General features: G+C 36.0%; 1 protein-coding gene and 1 long non-coding RNA gene across 6 annotated transcripts in view; one reads left to right on the top strand and one right to left on the bottom strand.

Moving 5' to 3' along the window:
* Window positions 1-21,551, bottom strand: part of LOC148649503 (low-density lipoprotein receptor-related protein 1B-like) — a 469,917-nt gene that overhangs the window by 284,458 nt on the left and 163,908 nt on the right. The gene's annotated exons all lie outside the window — the stretch shown is intronic.
* LOC148649504 (uncharacterized) lies at window positions 10,015-12,641 on the top strand. 2 transcript variants are annotated; one of them, XR_015926384.1, is made up of 3 exons: window positions 10,015-10,103; window positions 11,204-11,345; window positions 12,174-12,641. It is a non-coding gene; the product is annotated as an uncharacterized LOC148649504 (long non-coding RNA). The 2 variants fall into 2 exon arrangements; XR_015926383.1 differs by having other exon boundaries at window positions 10,038-10,134.

Raw genomic sequence — 21,551 nt, 5'->3', positions numbered from 1 at the left:
AAAATATATACAGTAGGTAGAGGGGTCTACTTGATGATACTGGCTCAAAATGCTTGTAATATCAATTTTGCAAAATTGCAAGTCCCATAGACATTAATAATGATTTTCAAAACTGACATTTTTGCTCCCGTGAAGGAAAAAAAATACATGGATTTCTACTAAGAAGCAAGAGAGGTATGGCATTTATAAATATGTAATATATATATAGGCTGTATACTGTACATGTATTTACTGAACGTGTATATTGCATAGTATATGTTACTTTCAGAATGCTTCCCTCAGGGAGGTGCTGAGCTAAACAGTAGGCGATGAGGATTGCCAGTAGAAATATAATGGGAGCTTTGCAGGAGTCTTCCTTGGCTGTACCACTCTAGCCAGTGCCTCTATCACTCATTTTTCAGTACAAAATTCTATCTGCTGTTGCTCTGCATAAATGAATAAATAAATGAGTTAAGCATCCTATTTTAATAACCTAGCAAAGATGCAACTGTGTATTTGCACAAGAGGCTATTCGGATAACACAAAGACATGTGATGGCTTTTCAATTTTAAAAAAGAGCAGCAACATCTGCATCTGATATGCATTAATATTTCAAACATAATTACCTTCGTATAATAATGCATACGATAATTTCACACTCCATTGGCAACATTTTATCTTACATTTCTGCATATACACAGTTTTCTTCATTTCACCAACAATCCAGCATCTCAATTACAATTTAGACATGAAGCTTTTAAAGAGGTGTGAGTAAGCATTTGGATACAGTATATCTGGGGAACTTCATCAGAAGGGCTGGTGATTACACTCCTAAGCCTAAAATATTTTGTGTATTTGCACACTGTTTAGAGGCTTTGCAATATGTTATCATTTTTCTCTCTTGGTTTTACGCACTTACAAAAAGATTAAAATGGGAGCCAATGCAAGTGGATTAACCATTAAAATCATTTCCTTAGAGAACAGGTTGAGCTCCTGTGACCAGGATCTCCCATGAAGAGCTGTGCTACTACAGTAGCTGAGCGCCACCAAAGCTGCGTGGGCTCTTATTGACTGGCTTGACAAATGATAAATGGTTCTAGACAGGACGTCACACCAGAGGAATGCTGGGAATGTCCACGCTCTCCTCATGCAATGCAGGGCCTGCAGTGCTAAGACAAGCTCACCAATAATTTCCAGAATTCGAATTGTGCTCTGTATGAATGAATTAACTAACTCACAATCTGTGGTAAAAAGTACTTTGTAGTGCTATGAAAATTGTAGCCATAACAATAACAACAACAACAATAATATAAATAAAATGTCAAGATAGAATAGATATTTCTATTAATATTTTACAGACATGGTATGTCATTTTATTTTTCATTGGTGAAAAGAAAGACGTATAATAAAGCACTTCATTAAAAAATAAGAAAGAAGAAATCTTCTATTTGATAATCATTTGTTAATCAGTTTCATGAGGTATACCAGAAAATGCAGTCACTATCTCTAATCAATTAATCAAAATCAGATGTTTTTGTATTGATGATGTTATTAATAAAATATTTAAAAGCGTAATGGTTGTTTTGCAAAACACTGATGACAGTCACAAAACGTACTTTATTGCATCCTATAATAATCAATAAATTCCATAATCAATAAATCTATGCATTTAAAGATGCATATGGTAATGTTTTACTGTGGGATGAGAACTTAGAAAGGTATTGTTACTCATCTTAAAAAAGTCAAATCAACCATAAAAGGTATGTAAAGGAGTGGACTTCCATCCAGTTTACTAGGGGGTGATATGCAATACTTTGTAATACATTTTGCCTATGGTTCACACCAGCAGATGGATAACAAGTCTCTTACTGGTGATTGAGTTGTACTGGGGTTTGTAACAGGACATGCTCAATATAACAATGTAATGCCCTCTATAGTTCTATAGTAGTCACAAACAGCAGAGTGACATAAATGATGAAATATTATGAAAATCACCATCAAACTCTGCTGCCACGGCATTAAGGGAACAATCTGCCATATTTTAGATACAACTGCCAGCTATTACTGTTGTGCATGTTTCTAAGAAAAATAAACGATGAAGGATTAGCTTTATCAGTTTTTTGTGGAGGAAACAGGACAGAGCAAGAGTTTTGAGAAAACCCACTTTTCATCAGTTTGAACAGACAGCACTGAGGGAATGATACATAATTTCTTATTATAGTATTTCTTCAACATAAATAGTAATCCTGGGAAAAAAGCATCTTAATTTTCAAATTCTGTTTAGTACTAATATTAAATATTTAGAAATACATATCCTATATTAAGATGATTAGAAATTAAAAAAAGACTTTGCTACCAATTCAAACATATTTATTATTTCATTTATTTATTTTATTTATAATAAAGGATAGTATTTTCATCTATTGTAACTGAATGTACTATAAACTATAAACTAAATTCTAATTATGTACTAAGGATTAAAATCATATTTCACATAAACACGACAGTGTACAGTTGCTATTAATAACATACTATAGAAGTAATACTAATCTATATTCTTAAAAGTCATCTAAGAAAGAAGTACTGGTATTGTATGAAAGATTAATTTTGTTTTTAAGAGTGCTATGAGAAAAAAACATTTTGATTAACTATAGAAAAAGATTTTTTAGGAAAAAAGGAACGGAGTAATTTGTACTTGTTTCATTTCCTTCTGAGGTAAAGAATAATTCATTACTAAAAAATAATTTATTACATTTTCCAAGGATCAAGATAAATGGAACAGTATTTTCATGGGGATGTTTCATAACTTATGAGCTCAAACTGTGAATTGTGAAAAAAATAGGGTGCACAAGTGGTGTATTGAAAAAAAGAATTATGGGCCATATATCTAAAACAAATAGATGCTTAACTCTCCATGGGAAGTAATGACAATTTAAGCCAGATAGTGTTTTGAAAATGTTAGTCTTCATATATTTTTTTTGTGGTTACAACCATTTAACATACAATGGTGACTTTCACAAATTTAATGAATCCCTTCTGCAGGTTTTGTTTAATTCTATCCATTACATAGCTCAGTTGAGCACCTGCTCTATCTCGACTCTCCTTCAAAATCTGTGGATTTACAGGTATTAGCATGAATGTGCCACATGTCCAATTCAAAATTCTAGATTTGACAGCATGACAAGATAGCTCTGAGACGTCTGCATGCATCCGAATTATAACAAACTGAGTTTCTGGATATGAAAAGGTATCTGAGAAAGAAAAAAAAACTGAGAGGTAAGTAACAATATTCAATATTCTTTAAGGGCTGGCTAAGTGAAAAAGGTATCTTTAATACACCCTTAAACAACTGTCATAAGGCTGGGAGATCAGTCTAAAATGGTAGTGTGGTTTTGAGAATTGCTACTGTACATACTCAGAATTGTGTGCGGCCTTTTTCAATTCTGATTCTCTGGATCTTGGTCCCTCTTGAATAGATCAGGTCAGTTAATTTGCATTCCAAAGCGATATAGGAATGTTAAGCCCCCAGTCTCTAGGAACATGTATCTGAACACATTGTGAGTTCAGAAATCAATTTTCCTGACCCGTTGTTGCAGTACAGTTTAACTCGCACAGGGTACAAAACCAGTGCTTCCCCCCATCTGATGAAAACCTGCTTATGTTAACACATTATATTGGTTAGGTCAGCTCTTCACTGTTTTGCAGTTCATCTTTGTTATATTTCACTGCCTCGCAGTGGGCTTATTTTCAAATGTTGCTATTGACCTGTACTCCCACGTGAGGTCCAATATCATCAGTGAGGAAGGGTAAAAACTGTTTTCACAGGGCACTGAAGTTACTGAAACATGTCCAAGGCTGTCTGTCAAAGGGGGCAGCCTGTCGCTGTGCATATCCAGTGTATGATGTGTTGGGAAGTGCAAGGAAGTTTGTTTTCTCTTAATTTCTGCCCCTTTTCTTCTATTGTTTAATCTTTTTCTTATATTTCTATTTTTATCTACACTAATATATTAACTGTTTAACAGTTTAATACAGTATGTCAGTGTTTTGTTTCAGCAGTTGTTTTAACAGTTTAATACAGTATATTAGTGTTTTGTTTCAGCAGACTTTGTCGGCATTTCTGGTAAAAAAACTTCCAAAGTAGACAAGTAGACTCTGCATTAAGATTAAAATAGAATTTAAGAATAGTTACGAACCAGAGGCTTTTAACCTACAGTATCTGGCCCATTTGGTAGCTAGCAGCTGGTTGAACCACGGACCTTATCCAGCCATTGGGAGATCCTCTTCACTGACCTGGATGCTATAAGATTTCAGGAGAATGGAGGATGAATCTACTAGCAGATTCAGTTGGATCAAGCAAGCTGGCAGGTGAAAGTGAATCTAAAATGTTTCATGCACAAATTGGAGCCAAGGTCAGACAGGCAGGGGTCGAGCCGAGAGGAAACGGATAAACACCAGCAAAGGCTACAGGACAGTTACAATAAACATACAGATATTTTGTATGTTTATTGCAATGTAGAACAAAATGTCACAAATAAAATAGTCAGCAACTCCACATGAAAGCATTTTACTCTTTGTGCAAAGGTTTGCTGTGGATTTTGTATGCCACATAAAAAGTGGAATTAAAGCATAAAGCATTTTTTTTATAGCTCAGATTAGATTTTGCTTCATAATGATAGTTTTCACATGCACCACATACAGTACTCTATTATTACACTGCCTTCCAAAAGAGACTAGTAAGGATGCCACGATTCACGCACCTCAGAATGAATAGAGCCAATACCACACTGCCAAAGAAGCATATTCTACCCTAAATAGATTGTTTTCCAGGTGTAGTGATTGCCAAATTACTGTGCCCTGTGCTTTCCTGACAAGTCCCAACAATCAACAACTGCCTGAACCCTGATTTCTTGTTTTTTCAATTCCAACGACTGTTCAGAGCAGTTACTGTAGGTAATGCTCTATAATGTCTACTACTTTCCCTGTTTCTAAGCATGCCAGTCAGATGCTTTTAGCTTTACAATAAACCAAGACTACATTTCCTAAAGTCTCTGTCTTCTCTGGCATCTCAAGGCTGCTTTTTTCTGTAAACCCAAATCTCTTTTGAAGGTGAAGGCCCCACTGACAACACACTCAAATCACACCGTGCTTTTATAATGTCTGTGTGAGCCAAAGGCATCTCCTGGAAAAAAAAAGGTTTATAGAAAGATACATAAAGAATAATGACTGTATTTACCAAGTCATACATCTGTATTGGTACATCTATATAAACTAATATCAGGTAAACGATAGTATACCTTTTTTTTGCAAGTTACTAGAGTAGTATTCATTTTTAGAACATTAAACATCTTATTTACTGTATGTGTTGCATTTTATAAAACATTCATGAGATAATATTATATTGTCTTTTCAAAGAATGAATTAATTGCAATACAGTGCAACAACTGCATTACTCACTAATTATGGATGCAAAATAATAATTGCATTTAGCAGTATGGTCTGTATCTGAATTTAAAATACGGCTATTACTGCAAAAATTGTCTATTTGTGAATCAAAAATAATTTGTGATACATTTGTGATACTTTGCTACATGTTGGAAAGATTGCTTTGAAAAATAAGGTATTCGAACCCTGATCAATACATTCTTTATTGTCAAAATTGATATTGTGTGATGGCAAAATGTAATGGTTCTTCAGAAGAACAAGAATTTAGTGGAGAAACAGTACTTCCAGGTATATGATTATTTTTTAAACAGGTCATCTGAAATTAATTGCAAATGATATGTTTACTGTGAATGTGAGGCAAATCTTTATTGGTTTATAATAGAAAGATCTTATGATATTTACAAAGAACATACTGTAGAGTTATCATGATAGCTTATGAGCTTTAAGAGATGCATATCTCAACATATTGACTCCACTTTTGAGAAGACTGCATCAAGGTAAAAATCCTTCAGTTGTAAGGATCAAATGAAACATTAAAAACATTATATATATTAGGTGGGTAGCTGGGTCAGCATGCATAGGCTGCAAAGATCACACCCGAAGAAGGCTCTACAGCCGGAAAAGTTGTGTTTTCTTTAATCTCTTTTCAGCATGGAATAAATCTATTATTTGTTCCATTATATATATTACTGTATAATTTTTTAATACAGTGTAACGTATTAAGCATAGTTAAGGACCCTATGCAAACGGTATAATCCAGAAGTAAGTGGAGAAGGACAACAGGGAGGAGATGACGAGGATCAGGAGGGATTGACAGACAGGGGGGTGTGACGATAGTGAACTGGTACTCGGGGGGCGTGGCCAAGGCTAACAAGTCCGAAGAGTCTAGGGGGGAAATCTGGGGAGAAGTCCAAGGTCCAAAACTGGGTGATCCGTCCGAGACGAAACAAGACAAGGTTAAAACCCGGAATTGGATCCGGGACAAGGAATAAATACAGGTTAACGAGGCCAGGCGCTCCGAGCCCCGTACTCAGATGGTCAGGACGGCGTAATGAAACCTATGCCATCGGGTCACTCCAGGACCCGCTGGTAGGTGGGTTTCCGGGCGTCCATCTCCCAATGCTGATCCCGGAATAGCAAGAATGCCCAGCTTAAATAAGGAGGGGTAGGACTGGGGGCAGGTGCAAGAAATCGGGTAGAATACGAAAGAGCCGGAGCGCCCTTAAGAGGAGGGATAATGATTGTTACAACTACAATATTTAGAAAGTAAAGTTCTGAAATTCCATCAACAATCCTGAGTTAAGTAAAATGAGTAATTGCAAGAAAGCTTATTTAAATTAAAAATGATGACAGAGTAAATTAAACTACAATCCTTTTTTTGTCTTCCTGAGGTGAGGATAGTCTCAACCTCAGATCTCTTCTTCATTCAGTGTTTCCAAAAACAGACCTGCTCACAGAAGATGAAAATACTCTCACATGGGCCGGTTTTCCTCTGACCAGGGTTACTAAACTACAACACAGTTCCAAAAAGTACAGTACATACAAGTGTTTTTTTATCACAACAAACAAAACTGTTAAAAGTATGCTCAAATAATCTATTCTGTAAATGGACTGTGACATAATGAAATTTTGTAATATATTAAAAAATATATCATAGAAAAAGAAAATCATATTTTCTTTAAAATATGATAAAATAAGCACAGTGCTAATATTCAGCTCCGTGAACCTATCTGAGGTGCTATTATCCAGATAACTTCATTGTCCATTGCCTCACAACAAGCCTGTCATGTACTGTATCACAGAACAGCAAAGAATTCCTGATTCCTAACTAAATCTGAACAGCAAGAATGAAGCTCAGATATGCTGTTTAACAAAATAAAATTAATGGACATCTGCCGTAAAGAAATGGTCTATATTTTGCATGATTATTTTGGTGGTTGTAATGAAATTGTGATTTGTTCAAAACCTTTATCACATTAATCCTTTAGACTGACAGTTTTAAAATATTATAAATTTTACTTTTCTTTACGGTGCATGTTTTCTATCACAATCTCAATTTTATTTCTGTGACCTTCTCAATGTCAGGCAATTTTATAGTACAAGTCATATTCCACTCTGGTCCAGTTTTTCCCAGCCTAACCTGTTTTTAAAGTTGCTTTCCAGATAAGCATGCTTCATTTTCTTACATTGTTTAAATCCAGCTTTGGTTTCTCATTTCAGACTGCAAGCTGTATTGAACTGGGAACTCTGTCTATGCAAACAGGAAGAATGACCAAAAACTGTAACTACAGTATAGTGTCTTCTGGCTTCACTCTGGTTCACTGACCTTTCACGCTCATCCTATAGTAAATTATCACGATTAAAGTCAGAGAGCTGACAAGACAAGCCACATTTTTATCTAATTCTGTTTTTATCTGGCAGTAAGTTTAGGTTTATTATCATACCAAAAAAGATTTTCTAAGACAATTAGATGCATTTACAAAAAGGGTAATGCAAACTCAACACACAACTCATTTTGATCATTTACACCAAAATAATGCTAATATCACAGCCAGAGTGAGCATGTACTGTATATTGAACAGCTTGCAATTTGGTAAGTATATTGTATTTCCTTTACAACCTAGAAAAAAACAAGTATTCTATGAAGCCACCCTATCAATTTTTTTTTTCTCTGCTCAGAATAAATCTCAGTAGTTTTAGATAGAAATTCAAGTTTTTGGTTGTATTGTAATTTGCAATCATTTAATCAGGTACAAGTAAAGTTAAAGTTGGAGAGAAGAAAACACATCTGAGCTATTGAGCCTTCTTCTACCTCACACCTTTTGTGTGAAATTATCTTTCCCTTGTTCCTTTGCAGCTAATGCACACTTACACAGCTCTCCATTCAAACCTCTTCAATCTTTTAATCAGACTTCAATCAGAGATTATTACCAGCGTACATTGTTCTCCAATCTTTGAGTGTACGACAATCTGTCTAAAAGCTCTTATTTCCACTTCCCACAAAAAACTCAAAGTTATACTACAGTATATGTTATTCACAATTCCAAAATATATATATATATTATCCTTTGAAATAAGATATACATACTGTATATTGTGATGCAGCAAGGGGCTGTGTTCTAGAAGGGGGATACTTCTCCTGCGGACAAGTTTTAGAACCTTTTCTCCATTGGAAGACTGGTAGCACAGCTGCCAAGAGACTGTACACCAGCAGCCAACACACAAAAAGAGCACCAAACCAGGAAGACATGGAAGTGACACAAGACCTCCACATTAGCCTCTGCCACTGCACAAGCTGATACACTACTAAACCAGCCTCCAAGCTATTCCAGTTACGTAGCTAGTTCCAGCTATTCCAGTTACATTACAGGCCTTTCTGCTGGTGAATGGCTGTGCTGCCACTGTACCAGCCACACTAACACAGCCAGGCAGTTAATTTACTCATGCAGCCATGGAACTAAGGAACCCAGTCACTCGGCTGCCTCTGGGCCAAAGACCGGTTAAGGTGCTACAGTACCAGCAGTACTATTACAGCACAGGCTGCTTGCTTGCCAACACAGCCTTAGAGCCAAAGATTAGCACGTCCCTAAGGCTTTAAGTCTTGAAATCAGATATGCAATTAAGGCAAGTACAAAATGGACAAATGAGACAATAACTTCCTTCACAGAAAACTCTCCTAACATCAGAAGTAGATAGTCCACCTGATATACTGTGAAATGAATATACCCACTATGAATGACTTATGTTCAAGATGTTAATCATCTACAGAGCACCTTTGAACCTTTTTGATCCTAATCATGACTACGTAATGGAAAATGTATTTTATAAAGATCCATCTGGACTCTGGAATAGGTAATGGGACACAGCGCAACCTGCAAATTACGAAGAAGTACAAAAGTGCCAGACAAGTCTGAGGCAGATAACCACAACATTGGCTTTCTTGCTGGTGCAGCATTGTTCACTTTGCAGAACGAAGTCAATTAATGTTGACTCTGAATGTTTTACAGAACGCTTGTGCAAAAATGATTCCATAATGCAATTTCCTCAGTTCCCATGGCCTGTGATAATATTTCTACGAAGAGAAAAATTAATATTGGAATGTATAAATAAGTTTAGCATATCCACATATGTAAATAAATAAACACAACACTTTACAGTGCTTTTTTTCCAGTCATGCACATCAACACAAACGCCATGCTTAGCCTCTGGTGCCTCTTCTTTATGAGTTTCTTTATGGAAACTTCATCTAATTTTAACACAGTATATTGTATTTTTAAAAGATTTATAGCTCTATAGAAGGTGCAGGTCAAAAGATAGCAACATAAAATACATATAGCTTATTTACATTTATTTATTTGGTAGGTCCTTTTATCCAAAGTGACTTACAATCAAATGTGTTCAAGTTGCAAAGGGTGCACCTACAGTAACAGTAGTATAAAGTGCTTTACTTGCTTAAACAGTGCTTAATGTCTTATCTATACAACACCATTAAAACAACAGAAGAAGGTAAGTGCAGTGCAAACTAAGTACTAGGATTTCACTCAGTGTTAAATGTTTCAGGGCTTCTGAAAAACAGGAAGCAGTTACAGAAGTGTATAATCAGTAAGTGAGGGTCAGTCAGAGGTCTCTAGCATTAGATACAGCATATCCTGAAGAGAAAGATTTTCAGTTTCTGGAAGATGGTGAGTGAATCTATTGTTCTGTCTCTGGCAGGTTAGTTGCTCCATCATTGGGTTGCTATAGCATAGAACAGTCAGATCTGGGACAAAACCAAACAAAAAAGACAAGACAACAGTTGTTGATTGTCAGGAAAGCACAGGGCACAGTAAAATTGGCAATCACTACACCTGGAAAACAATCTATTTAGGAGAGAATATGCTTCTTTGGCAGTTTGGTATTGGCTCTATTAATTCATTACATAATATAGATGTATTCAAATCCATTATTATATTTTTACTATACGAATATTACATTAAAGTAAAAGTTTTTTAAGTTAGATGAGTTAGCTTCATTGTGTCTCATCCAGTTGTACACAAACTAAATCAGTTGAATTCATGTGAAGCATGTATCTATATTGGAATTGTTCTACATTGTAATAAAAAGGTGAATCATCACTGTTACATTGAAACAGTGTGTAAAAGACAGACAAGTTAGATACAAAATATTTTACTTTCAGCAAAGGTGGAAGCCATGTGTTCTGTCTGTATTGTATCTTTGTGACACAATCTTAACTCCTGTCTAACTCCTGTCTACTTCCAGTCTGTTTGTTTATTGCAACACATGAAACATGAAAAAACATGATACTATTCAAAAATAATTTTAAATGTCAAATACCTCATGAGCACTGAAAAGGAATATATATGGCATAGAGGAAAAAGGAGATAGGAAATATGATTAAAGTTAATCTAATTCTAATTCTAATTCATACTATATATGAAGCTGCGGAAGATGCTTATCTAATGCCAAGAGATCATAGTAATTTAACATGATTGCATGAAGTTTTATTTCTGTCTTTTTACCCTAACCTGAAGGTAATTAAAGTGATGTGCTGATCCCCTATGATAACCTGAAATTACTTACTGCAGCTTTGATTTTTTTTTCCTATTGTCGTATTGTCACCTAGACTTTTTGGGGATCTTTGTAGCATGTCCAGATTAGTCAAATTTCAAAGGATAATGGAGGATCCCAAACAAGGACTGGGGGGGGGTGTCACAGGATTTGCTTTGTCTCACCAGAAACGTCTTATGAGAGAATAACGCAAAACTTCCCTGTCGCTTCTCAGTGCCCAGGAGCAGGTGCGTGAAAGCTCTGGCTGCAGAGCCTGGGGGATGCCAGCGGAGAGTGCCATCACTTGTCTAGAAGCTTGGGATGCTCCTGTTCCATGAATAATTCTGCGCAGCAGAGCGCCAGCTCAACTTCGAGGGGTAAAATGCTTCGGACACTTTCTTCAGAGTTGTTAAGGCAGCTCTTTTGTCAGTTTAATACTAAAGATGACAAGGTTTACTCGAGGCAGTGAAAAAAAAACATGAACCCATTCTGAATTTTGTGAGAGTGTACAACAATTGTCCTACTGGTCACTTGACGATAACTCAGGAGGAGTCATCCCCATCACAGCTGTCATGAAACACTTTGAAGTGGATTCTTAAATAAGACAGTCAGAGGAAATTTTGGGTTTTATTTCCTTTATAAATTAATTCTACTGTCTTGCACAAATTGGATATTCGTGAAATACTGTATGTTTATACTGTTTACATTTTTTATACCAGATGAAAAAGCTTAGTCTTATTCTTTTAAAACCACAATCTATTTCTCCATTTTTGTGTTGATGAAAGTTTAAATGTCAAATATTATACTTTACCATCCTCTTTATAGCACTTAAAGAGTTTTGTGATTTAATCTGTTGCAGTGTGTGTGACATGCAGAGAAGCAGGCTGCTAACAAGTCATGACACTTGGCAAACTACTGTATGTCAAAACTATTGTCACTATTTTATTTGTACAAGTCAATGTATTCAGCGTTTTCTTGCTTTCCTGCAACATAAGATATTAGATAAAAAACATTAGTGCTGAACGTTGCTATGAGTCTTAATAATCAAGTCCAACTATGTAACACTCCATTAAACCTGAATCCTCACAGCACCAGAAGCTCCCTTACGAAACTAATCTAGACAATTGCATGTTTTTCAAGGTGATTTTGTGTTTTGTGTAGCTTACACATAATCTTCAAATGTGCATATTCTCTCTGTCTTTCAGTAAACACTATTATGATTGATGCCAAGCTAACGGAACTATCAGGGTTGGTGAAAACGGTCCTGCCCTGCTGCATGAGCTTGAGTCTCTTCTTCTAAAGTATTTCTCTCTGCTTAAGCTAATTCTGAGGAAGTTATAACAATGCTTAGACGTGAAGTGATCATGCACACTGTAAAGACAAAAATGTGAGTAATAAGAATATACAGACAAGTTCAGTGAGAGTAGAATATATTCTTTGTCAGTGTTTGTTAAAGTATTAATGAATTAACAGTGGAATTTTTCCTTAACAATGATAATACTCTAGGTATGTTACCAAAATAATACAGTATGTTTAGTATTCTAGCTGTGTTACCAAAATAATAAAAGTCTCTTTGCTAAAATGAAAATGGTACTTTAATAATCAAGACAAAAAAACAGGAACATTACTGTTTGAATACAAACAAAACAGTTATATAAGAGAAAAAGCCCTACAAAAACATCTAGCATATTTGGTAGATAGTATACTGTAGTATCTAACCGATCCAAAGATCTCATCCAGCTGTTTCTTTAAAGAAGCCAAGGCATCAGCTTCTACAACATGACTGGGTAGCTTGTTTCTTATTCCTACAAATCTGTTTATAAAGCTCTCTGCACAATTTTATTATACAATTTCCACAACATCAACATAGTATTGCATTATATTCAGTATCATCCTTTCATGTGGCATGTATTTGATTAGTAATATTGTAGTACACATTTAAAATCTAATAAGATTCTAATCACACTTCATAGGGGAAGAGTTAATTTTTGCCTGTGTGGTACAAAGCCTTTGAGGGAATGCTGAAATGATATAAACAGCTAATCTGAATTATTTTTTATTTTGTTCTGAGGCCAAAAGGTTTTCTTTTGGGAGCTGTTGCCCATCATCAAATAAGTTGAAAGCTTACCGTATCTGGAAAAGATTTATAGATTCTTCTTTGGATCATTTTTCATAATAAGTCTATCCAGTTAGATTCGTGATACATTAAGATGGAGTATCTCAGCTGAAAGTTGGCGGTAGCAAAATATATGAGCTGTCTAGGTGGCCGGGACAGCAACTGATAATAGACAATATATTTCTGTCTCAGAGGATTTTTTTATCTAGTTTATTCACAAGTGTCAGATCTTCCAATTGATTTTTTTTTGTGCAGCTAAAGAAAATACATTTAAAATGTGGTTTCATAACTTAGGGTCTTCAGAGGCAATAAAGACTTACACCTCCAATCAACACTTAGTAGTTCACAGGCAGTAAAGAGGCTTCCTCTTTAAGACGCCAGGAAAGTGGGAAATATAACAGCAGCTAGGAGGTATGAATCAGCATCTCTGAAAAGCATTTTTCAAATGTGTTATCTCTGGAAAATTAACCAGCTGTACATCATATACAGCTGATGCAGTAGAAAGTCAAATGAGTGGTGCTTTTGTTAGGGGAAAGAAAATGTGTGTATGGTATTGATCAAATTGAATATTATTCAAACTGCACAGCTTTCAGTACGGCTGTGCTGAAAACACAGTAACAAGCACCATACATCCAACAAGTGGTGCTGACTTATTTACAGGTGGGCGGCCTTGCCGCATCAGGTCGGCCCCGCACCGATGGGGGCTCGAACCCAGGACTCCTGCATCACTCAACAGGGACCCAGCCCGGTGAGCTTAAGATAGATCTCTCCACAGCCCAGTAGCTGTAGTCCTGCTATCACAGGGAAGGGCGGTGACGTCACCTGCTCTGGTACGCCGGCTCTTACACAGTGCCTGTCAGCCATATGCGTTACAATATGATTTAGACTGACACTACAAAACAGAAAAAAATAATAATTTTAACACATCAGTAATAATAGTGCTATTTTACATTGGGAATCAAATACTGAGAGAATTAAAAATAACTTCTTAGAAATGCACATATATATTTCTTGACATTTGTACTGTATATCATACTTTATTGCGATACAATATAAAATTGATAAAATTGGAGTTAGTTTAATGAACAGCTCCTGCACAAGAGTGTTGAAACAGCAAACGATGCACAGAGGACGGCCAGGACGTATCCCTGTCTTTAAAGTCAGAGCTTAGTCCTTATACAGTGTGAGGATTTGAAATGAATTTGCACCCCTAGACAAGGTTACACATTGAGATGTCATCGTTTCTGACTTCCAGATATTCTCTCTGTGTTTTATTTTCTAAATCAAATGACGATGCATAACCCTTGGATTTGATAACAGTTCAACAGAGATTTGAAGCTATGACCTTGTCATTTTTTAAAGTCAAATACAGAAATATACAATGTTTTCTTTCCTCAGATAAAAGCATGATCTTTGTGGCACATAACTTCACAGTGATTTAATCACTGTAACTAACTTGCAACAAAAATAAAATGAAATTTAATTTAAAATGCCTCACATTTCATATTCAATGTAGCCTTTTGAGAGAATAGTTTAAAAGCATGGGAAATGTACAGAATTACTTATTTTCTAATGTACACAATCCCAGCAAGAAAATTGCTAGATATCACAAACATTGAACCTGATAAGAATGACATCAAAGTGATATACAGTACAGTAGAATTAATCTGTAAGTAAAGTCTAAAGCAGACAATGGAGAACTCTGCGAGGCAGTTACATGGAGTTACAGTTTATTTTTTTTTAAATTTAAATAAATGCTATGAAAGGCCCTTGTGTTAATGAGTGGTGGCTCTGTGGCTAAGGATCTGTGCCTGTGACTGAGAGGTTGCTGGTTCAAATCCTGCAGCTGGCAGAGGAATCCTACTCTGTTGGGCCCCTGAGCAAGGCCCTTAACCCCAGCTGCTCCAGGGATGCTGTATAATGGCTGACCCTGCGCTCTGACCCCAAGCTTCTCTCCCTGTCTGTGTGTCTGTGTCTCATGGAGAGCAAGCTGAGGTATGTGAAAAGACAAATTCCTAATGCAAGAAATTGTATAGGGCTGATAAAGCAACATTAAATTATTACATTAACATCTCCATAAATAAATGAATATTTATGAGTTTTTATATTGATGATAAACATCAAGTAGTTTGACCTTACCAGCAGATCAGCAATGCAAGTAAAACATTTTGTGGAATGAACTACAAATATGTGCATGTTCTCTGTTTTGATTGAAAAAATATTACTTCTGTAAAGTGGAAAGCTCTTTTCCCTTTAATTTTACTCGGTCGTACTTGTATTTTCATTGGATGAAACAGATCAATCACTTTACTGCAAATTATTTCTACATGGAACCTTAAAGACACTTCCATAGTTAGGCATTTAACTCTAATATTTCCTACGTCAAGATAAAGTGTGTGTAAGCCTAAATCCTCCATATTTGGCCCACCTTTCACTCTTTGTGGCTGGTGCGCACCCACCACGCATGTTGAACAAGCTTTGTAAATCAATGCCTGCCAGTCCTCCAGGACCTACAGGGAAAGAAGGACTTTGTACAAATTATAAGTGACATATTATTTTTCTCAGTAGGCAGAAAGTTCAGAACAAGTTTTTCACAATGCTGGCATTTATAATATTGTATCTAACTTAAAATGTGCTGAAGAATACCCCTGATCTTTCCACATTAATAAACACTTTTGCAGGGTTCAATGAGTCACTGTTCTGCCAGTCAACAACTCAAATCACATGAAGTCTTATTTTAGTAAATTTAAGCTTATTAGACAAAATTAATGTGACATAAAACTTCAACTTCAAACATCTTTACATGAATGTGTAGCCTTTGATACATATAAATTGTATTTATTTACAACACAAGGGCATCAGATGGTTTAAGATGTGTCCATATGAAAATTGTATAGCTGTAGCTGGTTGCTAAGTTCATTGTTCCTGTGAATGACCGAAAGGCACTGTAAGAAAAGCAATAGTGATAGTGATTGAGTATCATTTACAGATGATTCAATATGGGACAAAACCACAACCACAAGTTGTAGTATGCACTGAACTAACAATATTAGGTGTCACAACAATGAAAAATTACACTAAAGTGGCTGATGACGGCAAAAGAAACAAAGTTTCAATACATGTCAAGATTGAAAAACATGTTCTTTATCTCTGCATCCCTATTCACCAGTCTGCTTGCTGTTAAAGATAGCTTTTGATTAAAAATAAATACTGGCTTTTAAATCCAAAAGCCTATGGAAAGATACAAAACAGAGGAAAGTCTGGAAGAATACAGCACATCCAGCAGCTACAAGGATGGCCACTCAGTGCTGGTGGTCACTACACTGTTGTCACGATCGCTACTCCTCCTCTTAAAGGCGCTCCAGCCCTTCCTTGTTCTGCCCCATTACCTGCACCTGTTTCTGATTTCCATTCCACCTTAAAAGCCAGACGCAGACGTCACTCCTGGTTCCTCATTGAATTCCGCTTCATGAGAGCCCGGGGTCCTGCTGCGTCTGGCTCCGATATGGTTTTAACCTTCTGTTCCTGATTCCCCGCACTGCCGGTCTCGACCCGGTTCATGATTTTATTCCCTGGATGGATCCCCTGGCCTTGGACTCTACCCTCTGTCTTGGATACCCGTTTGGATTTTCTCATGGTTTGTTCGCCCCGGATTCACTCTCCCTGAACACCTGCACCCCTTGGACACGCCCCCTGTCTCCATACCCTCTCCTGCATTACTTTTTCCCCAGTGTTTTCTCACTATTCCGGATCGTGTCGTCTGCATAGGGCCCGAAAGAACTGTTCATGACAACTATCAGCAAAACCTCTCCTTTCCCAATATCATATTGTATTTAAGGAGCTGTGGCTGGGGTGTGTCAACAAATGCCATCAAAGTCTCCTGTCCTTAACTCTGCTATCTGCTCTCTGATCTTTGGGATCCTCTTTGATTGTGAAGAATAGGGGTCACCTCCTGGGCAAGGGTGATGAGTCAGGAGCAAGGGGAGGGCAGAGGGATGAGAGAAAAGTACCCTTAATCTGCTTCTGTTGTTGTACTGTTTCTGTTGCCAAACAAAGAAAAGACACACTTACAAAAAAGCAAAGGACAAACGCATTGACAGAATCTCTCTTGGCACGGTTTGAGGATAAGAAGGAAACCAAAATAAAATTCAGTCGTTATACATATTTTTCAAAAAGTAAATATTTTGTGATGGGTGCTAGAAGGTTAGAAGAAGAATGACATTTCCTGGCACATTAACAATGAAATACCTCCAGCAAACCAATTATCTATACTGTCCTTTCACAACTGATACGCAGTACATACAGTATCAAAGGGTTTCTCCTCTAGACATATAGTACAAAGCTGATAACTCTATAAATTAGGCACATATATTCGGAAGCAAGACTAAAGATGATCTCTGTATGTCGCCCAAAGCAGTCTCCTTTAGTCTTTAAGAGTTGTGTCTATTCCTAAAATTATTCAAAGTATTTAAGTGAAAAGCCACATACATCAAGTACTGTATATGTCTGTTTGCTCAGGGTGATTTCAATTGCATTCAGTGATGGTTCATTACTCCAGGTAACAAAGTTAAACATTTTGTTAAGTGTAATACTTTCTAAATTATGCTAATACAGTAAGTTCAAGGATGTGGGGAAAAGCAGTAGCTAGCTATTAGCATTTTTTATTAGACATCATAATGTACTTCATTTTTGAGTTTCTGGATTATAATTAATCATTTGTTCACTTCCCCTTACTTTTGAGAAAATAATCCTGTTCTACTTTTATTTCATAGCAATCAATCCATTTTTATTAAGGAACTTTTAATGACAAAACAGCTTAAGGGTGATTCAGTTTAGAGAACAAAAACATGGCAACTCATTCTGCTTTGATTGCTGATCAAAGAGAGTCTTTCATAGTTACATGTAGAGTGAGACTCATAACTACAAAGTCGTTAATGTAAGCTGTTTTGCAAAATGGAAAAAAATATTTAGATGAAACTTGAATAAATTGGATTTTTTTATTTCCTGCCAAATGAAAATAGAACCAGCACATGTGGAATATTTTATAAGTCTATAATGCTTAAATGAAAGTAATCATAAAAGGAGACATTCTGACCATATGTCTGTAAAATTAAAAGCCAGTGCAGATGCTGTATTTTGAATGCTTTGGAGAGAAATGAAAACTGCCCAACAGTGCATCTCCTTTAAACTCCTGTTTAGTGAAATAACTGGTGGAACAAGGTAATTACACTTGACAATATATGAAAAGGTAAATGCCCAAATTATGTTTCCATATGGTGAAAAACAGATACAGGAGATCTCCCATTTGAAAATTCCACCACAAGTTGAAAAGGCAAGGAAGACAAATCGCACTAAATAACTTATTTAAATTGATGTATGCTTCTAGCCAAACTCTCACTTCAATGCACATTATTATAGTAGTAGGAATTATATGACACAGAAAGCCCATGGAAGTAAGCAAACCTAGATCAAGAAACTAACAAGAAAACTATTTTCAAAGATACCAGAAGTTTTGGTTCACCTTATAACTAACATAATCACAAGCTTGATACTAAAGTTGACCCCACTGCACTGGCAGTAGTGGAAATTGTAGAACAGGGAAAGGATCAAACAACATTTAAGATGACCTAAAATAGTCTCACATCCTGAAATATGCCCCCCTTTTGCTAGAAGATTAAATTATGTCAGCTATTAATGCCTAGCAGACATTTTAACTTTAAATACTGGGTATTAAAAGACAGATAATATATGGCATTGGCATGTAATACAAAATCAGGTAAATTTGTAAAGTAGCTTATGACCTCCCTTTGAACTGCAAATCATTTTCAAGTTAAAATAATGAATAGCCACAAACATGCATTATACGTATTTTGTCATTTGCAAATTGCATATAATGTACAGTATATACAGTACTACTCCACAGCCTCACCCTTTTTGAGGCAGAAAAGCATTTGTAATTAAGAGCAAGATGCAATAGATCATCCATTCAGGTAGTGTTAATTCTGTCATATACAGGATGTTATGGTCAACTAGTTAAAACATATCCAGTAAAATAACAAGGCTCTGTGCACTTAAGCATTTGTTTTTTGCTGGGTGATTTCCCTCATTTCCCATAGACATGCGATTAGGTTGGTTTGGTTATTTTCTCTGGCTTTTCAATGGACTGGTGCTACCTGTTCCAGGGAAAACTCGCCCAACCCTTACGTTGATAAGAAGATTTCTGATAATGTATGAATAGCCTATCTGGTTCTTTTTAAAAGACAACGCAGACATCTACATAGTATGCCCCTCATTACATTTTTGACCATGAATTCAAAACTTTAAAAATATAAGAATATGGATGAGTTCCACTTGTGATCATCTTTTTTTTATTTTTACTTTAAAACATTAATTATTTAGCTCATCATACTATTTTAGGTGTTAGTAGTACAGTATGTATTACCCTCTTGGGCTGTTCAAGACTACAAGGACGAAATTTTCTGAGGTTGTTCATCTCTAGTATAACATCCATGACCAGCACTACCTGTTTTCGAAATGTGGTGGAATGTGAAATGTGGCATAGTGGGCAGAGGTATAATTTGGTTTCTTTAGCTGGTCTTACTGTGAAAAGCACTGAGGGAAAATGGAGCACAATGAATGGGGGCTTTGGGAGTGTCTCTCAACTCTGATGCAGAAGTATGACTGGATCCCTCTGCTCTGTCACAGTGGCAGCTCTTTTCATTCACTAGGTTTGACACCTTCAGGACTGCCGTGAGATATGAACGTGTCATCCAATCCCTGGCATTTAAAAAAAGCTGAAAGTCACAATTTTAACTACCATTCTTAGTGTAAACAAAAACGTGAAAAGCTGCAATGTGTCTTGTTTAATTTAACTAGACTGTGACAGAGTGATGCTCTTCATCACTAAAGAAGAGACCTGTTTCATTGCGATTTTCATTGTGTAGTCTCTCTTTACATCAGCCATCCCCATCCTACCCCTACAATTGTCCTGTTTTACTTATGTGGACAATTTTATACTTTCATCACTTATCGGTTCCACTGAAATGCTACTCATTTTTAACACAGGATAAAAACTTGGACAGTGCACTACATTTTTTAAATAGTCATGCCACTAACTGTTAGGAAATACATGAATAATTTTGTTTGGAAAGGAATCATAAAAAGTAGTTGTTGTTAAACTCAGATACCAACAGACCTCTTAGACAGATGCACAGATATGATATGTAAACCAATGTTCTCTGCCCCCAAAATAAATATTATTGCTATGCGTAATGTAATAAAATTCATTGCCCAAGCCCCCAGTTTCACTCACTGAACAATTTAATTAAAAAGGGAATTTTTACATATTCTATAAAGCATTTTTCCCTAAACATCCCATGCACTAACGCTTTGAATGATATGTACTGTAGCCACGAAACGGAAAAAAAGCCTCTAACAAATGGTAATTTAAAAACCAGCTAAACTGAAAACACTGTTTTATGGTTAGTTATTAACAATGCTTAGTAAATAATTCTGTTTCCCATTTCATTTCAGATTGAACATTATGTAATCATCAAGTAAAAGCTGAAAGCTAATAAACAGAATGTGTTAGTCTTAAAGTTAATGCTGCAGGAAAAAAAAAATCTGTCTTCATGATGCAGCTGCTCTGTGGCAGGGCTCTGTGTGTATATATAGATCTATTATACATACATCTAAGTACACACGTATGACTCAGAGCACACTAGTATTTGACATATGCTTTATCACTTACTGATTCTAGTTGAGGGTTTGATTTATTTAAGCACAACTGCACACAGCGAAAAGAAACCGAGGCCATAAATCAGGGGTCAGAGACCTAGAGATAGATCCCACCTTCAGCTCCTACTGTAAATGATTGTGGATTCATCTGTCCAGGGACTTTACAGAACATGTGCCTGTGCAGCAAAAGGGATACATGAGGGAGTTAAGTATCGAACCTTCCAAATGAAGAGGGTGAAGTTATTTTCATATACTAGAAAAAATGATTGTTTTGAAATTTTAATTTTAAGAAAGTATGTTTTATTAATAACTACAATGCAATTGCTTATTATAATATCATCTTATGAATATAGATTGTTCCTACACAACCACATTTGTTCCAAAATAGTTCAATCTCAAAGGTATGACTTGCATTATCTATTTCATTCAAGTTTTAAAAACCCATAAAAATTCCCCTGAAATCTGATTTTATTGGAACATGTAAGAATTCTGGCCCTTAACGAAGACAGGTAGCCAATGATGGAAACAGCAAAAGAACATCCTGATTTCTTCAATTTTAACCATAGAAATTGTTGTTAAAGTAAAAAACAAGGCAAGAGAAGACCATCCAAACATGACATCAAAACAAAACCAAAATTCCAAGTAACTGAGTTTGTGGGACACATCCAGCAAATTCTTTCCGCTGAGATAATAATGAATGTGCATGTCGTCCAGGACTGTTAGAATAAGT

The sequence above is a fragment of the Lepisosteus platostomus genome, chromosome 14 (assembly GCF_059453375.1).
Source record: "Lepisosteus platostomus isolate fLepPlt1 chromosome 14, fLepPlt1.hap1, whole genome shotgun sequence".
NCBI lineage: Eukaryota > Metazoa > Chordata > Actinopteri > Semionotiformes > Lepisosteidae > Lepisosteus > Lepisosteus platostomus.
The sequence above is the reverse complement of the archived record's forward strand: the minus strand, read 5'-3'. Positions and strand labels throughout refer to the sequence as shown.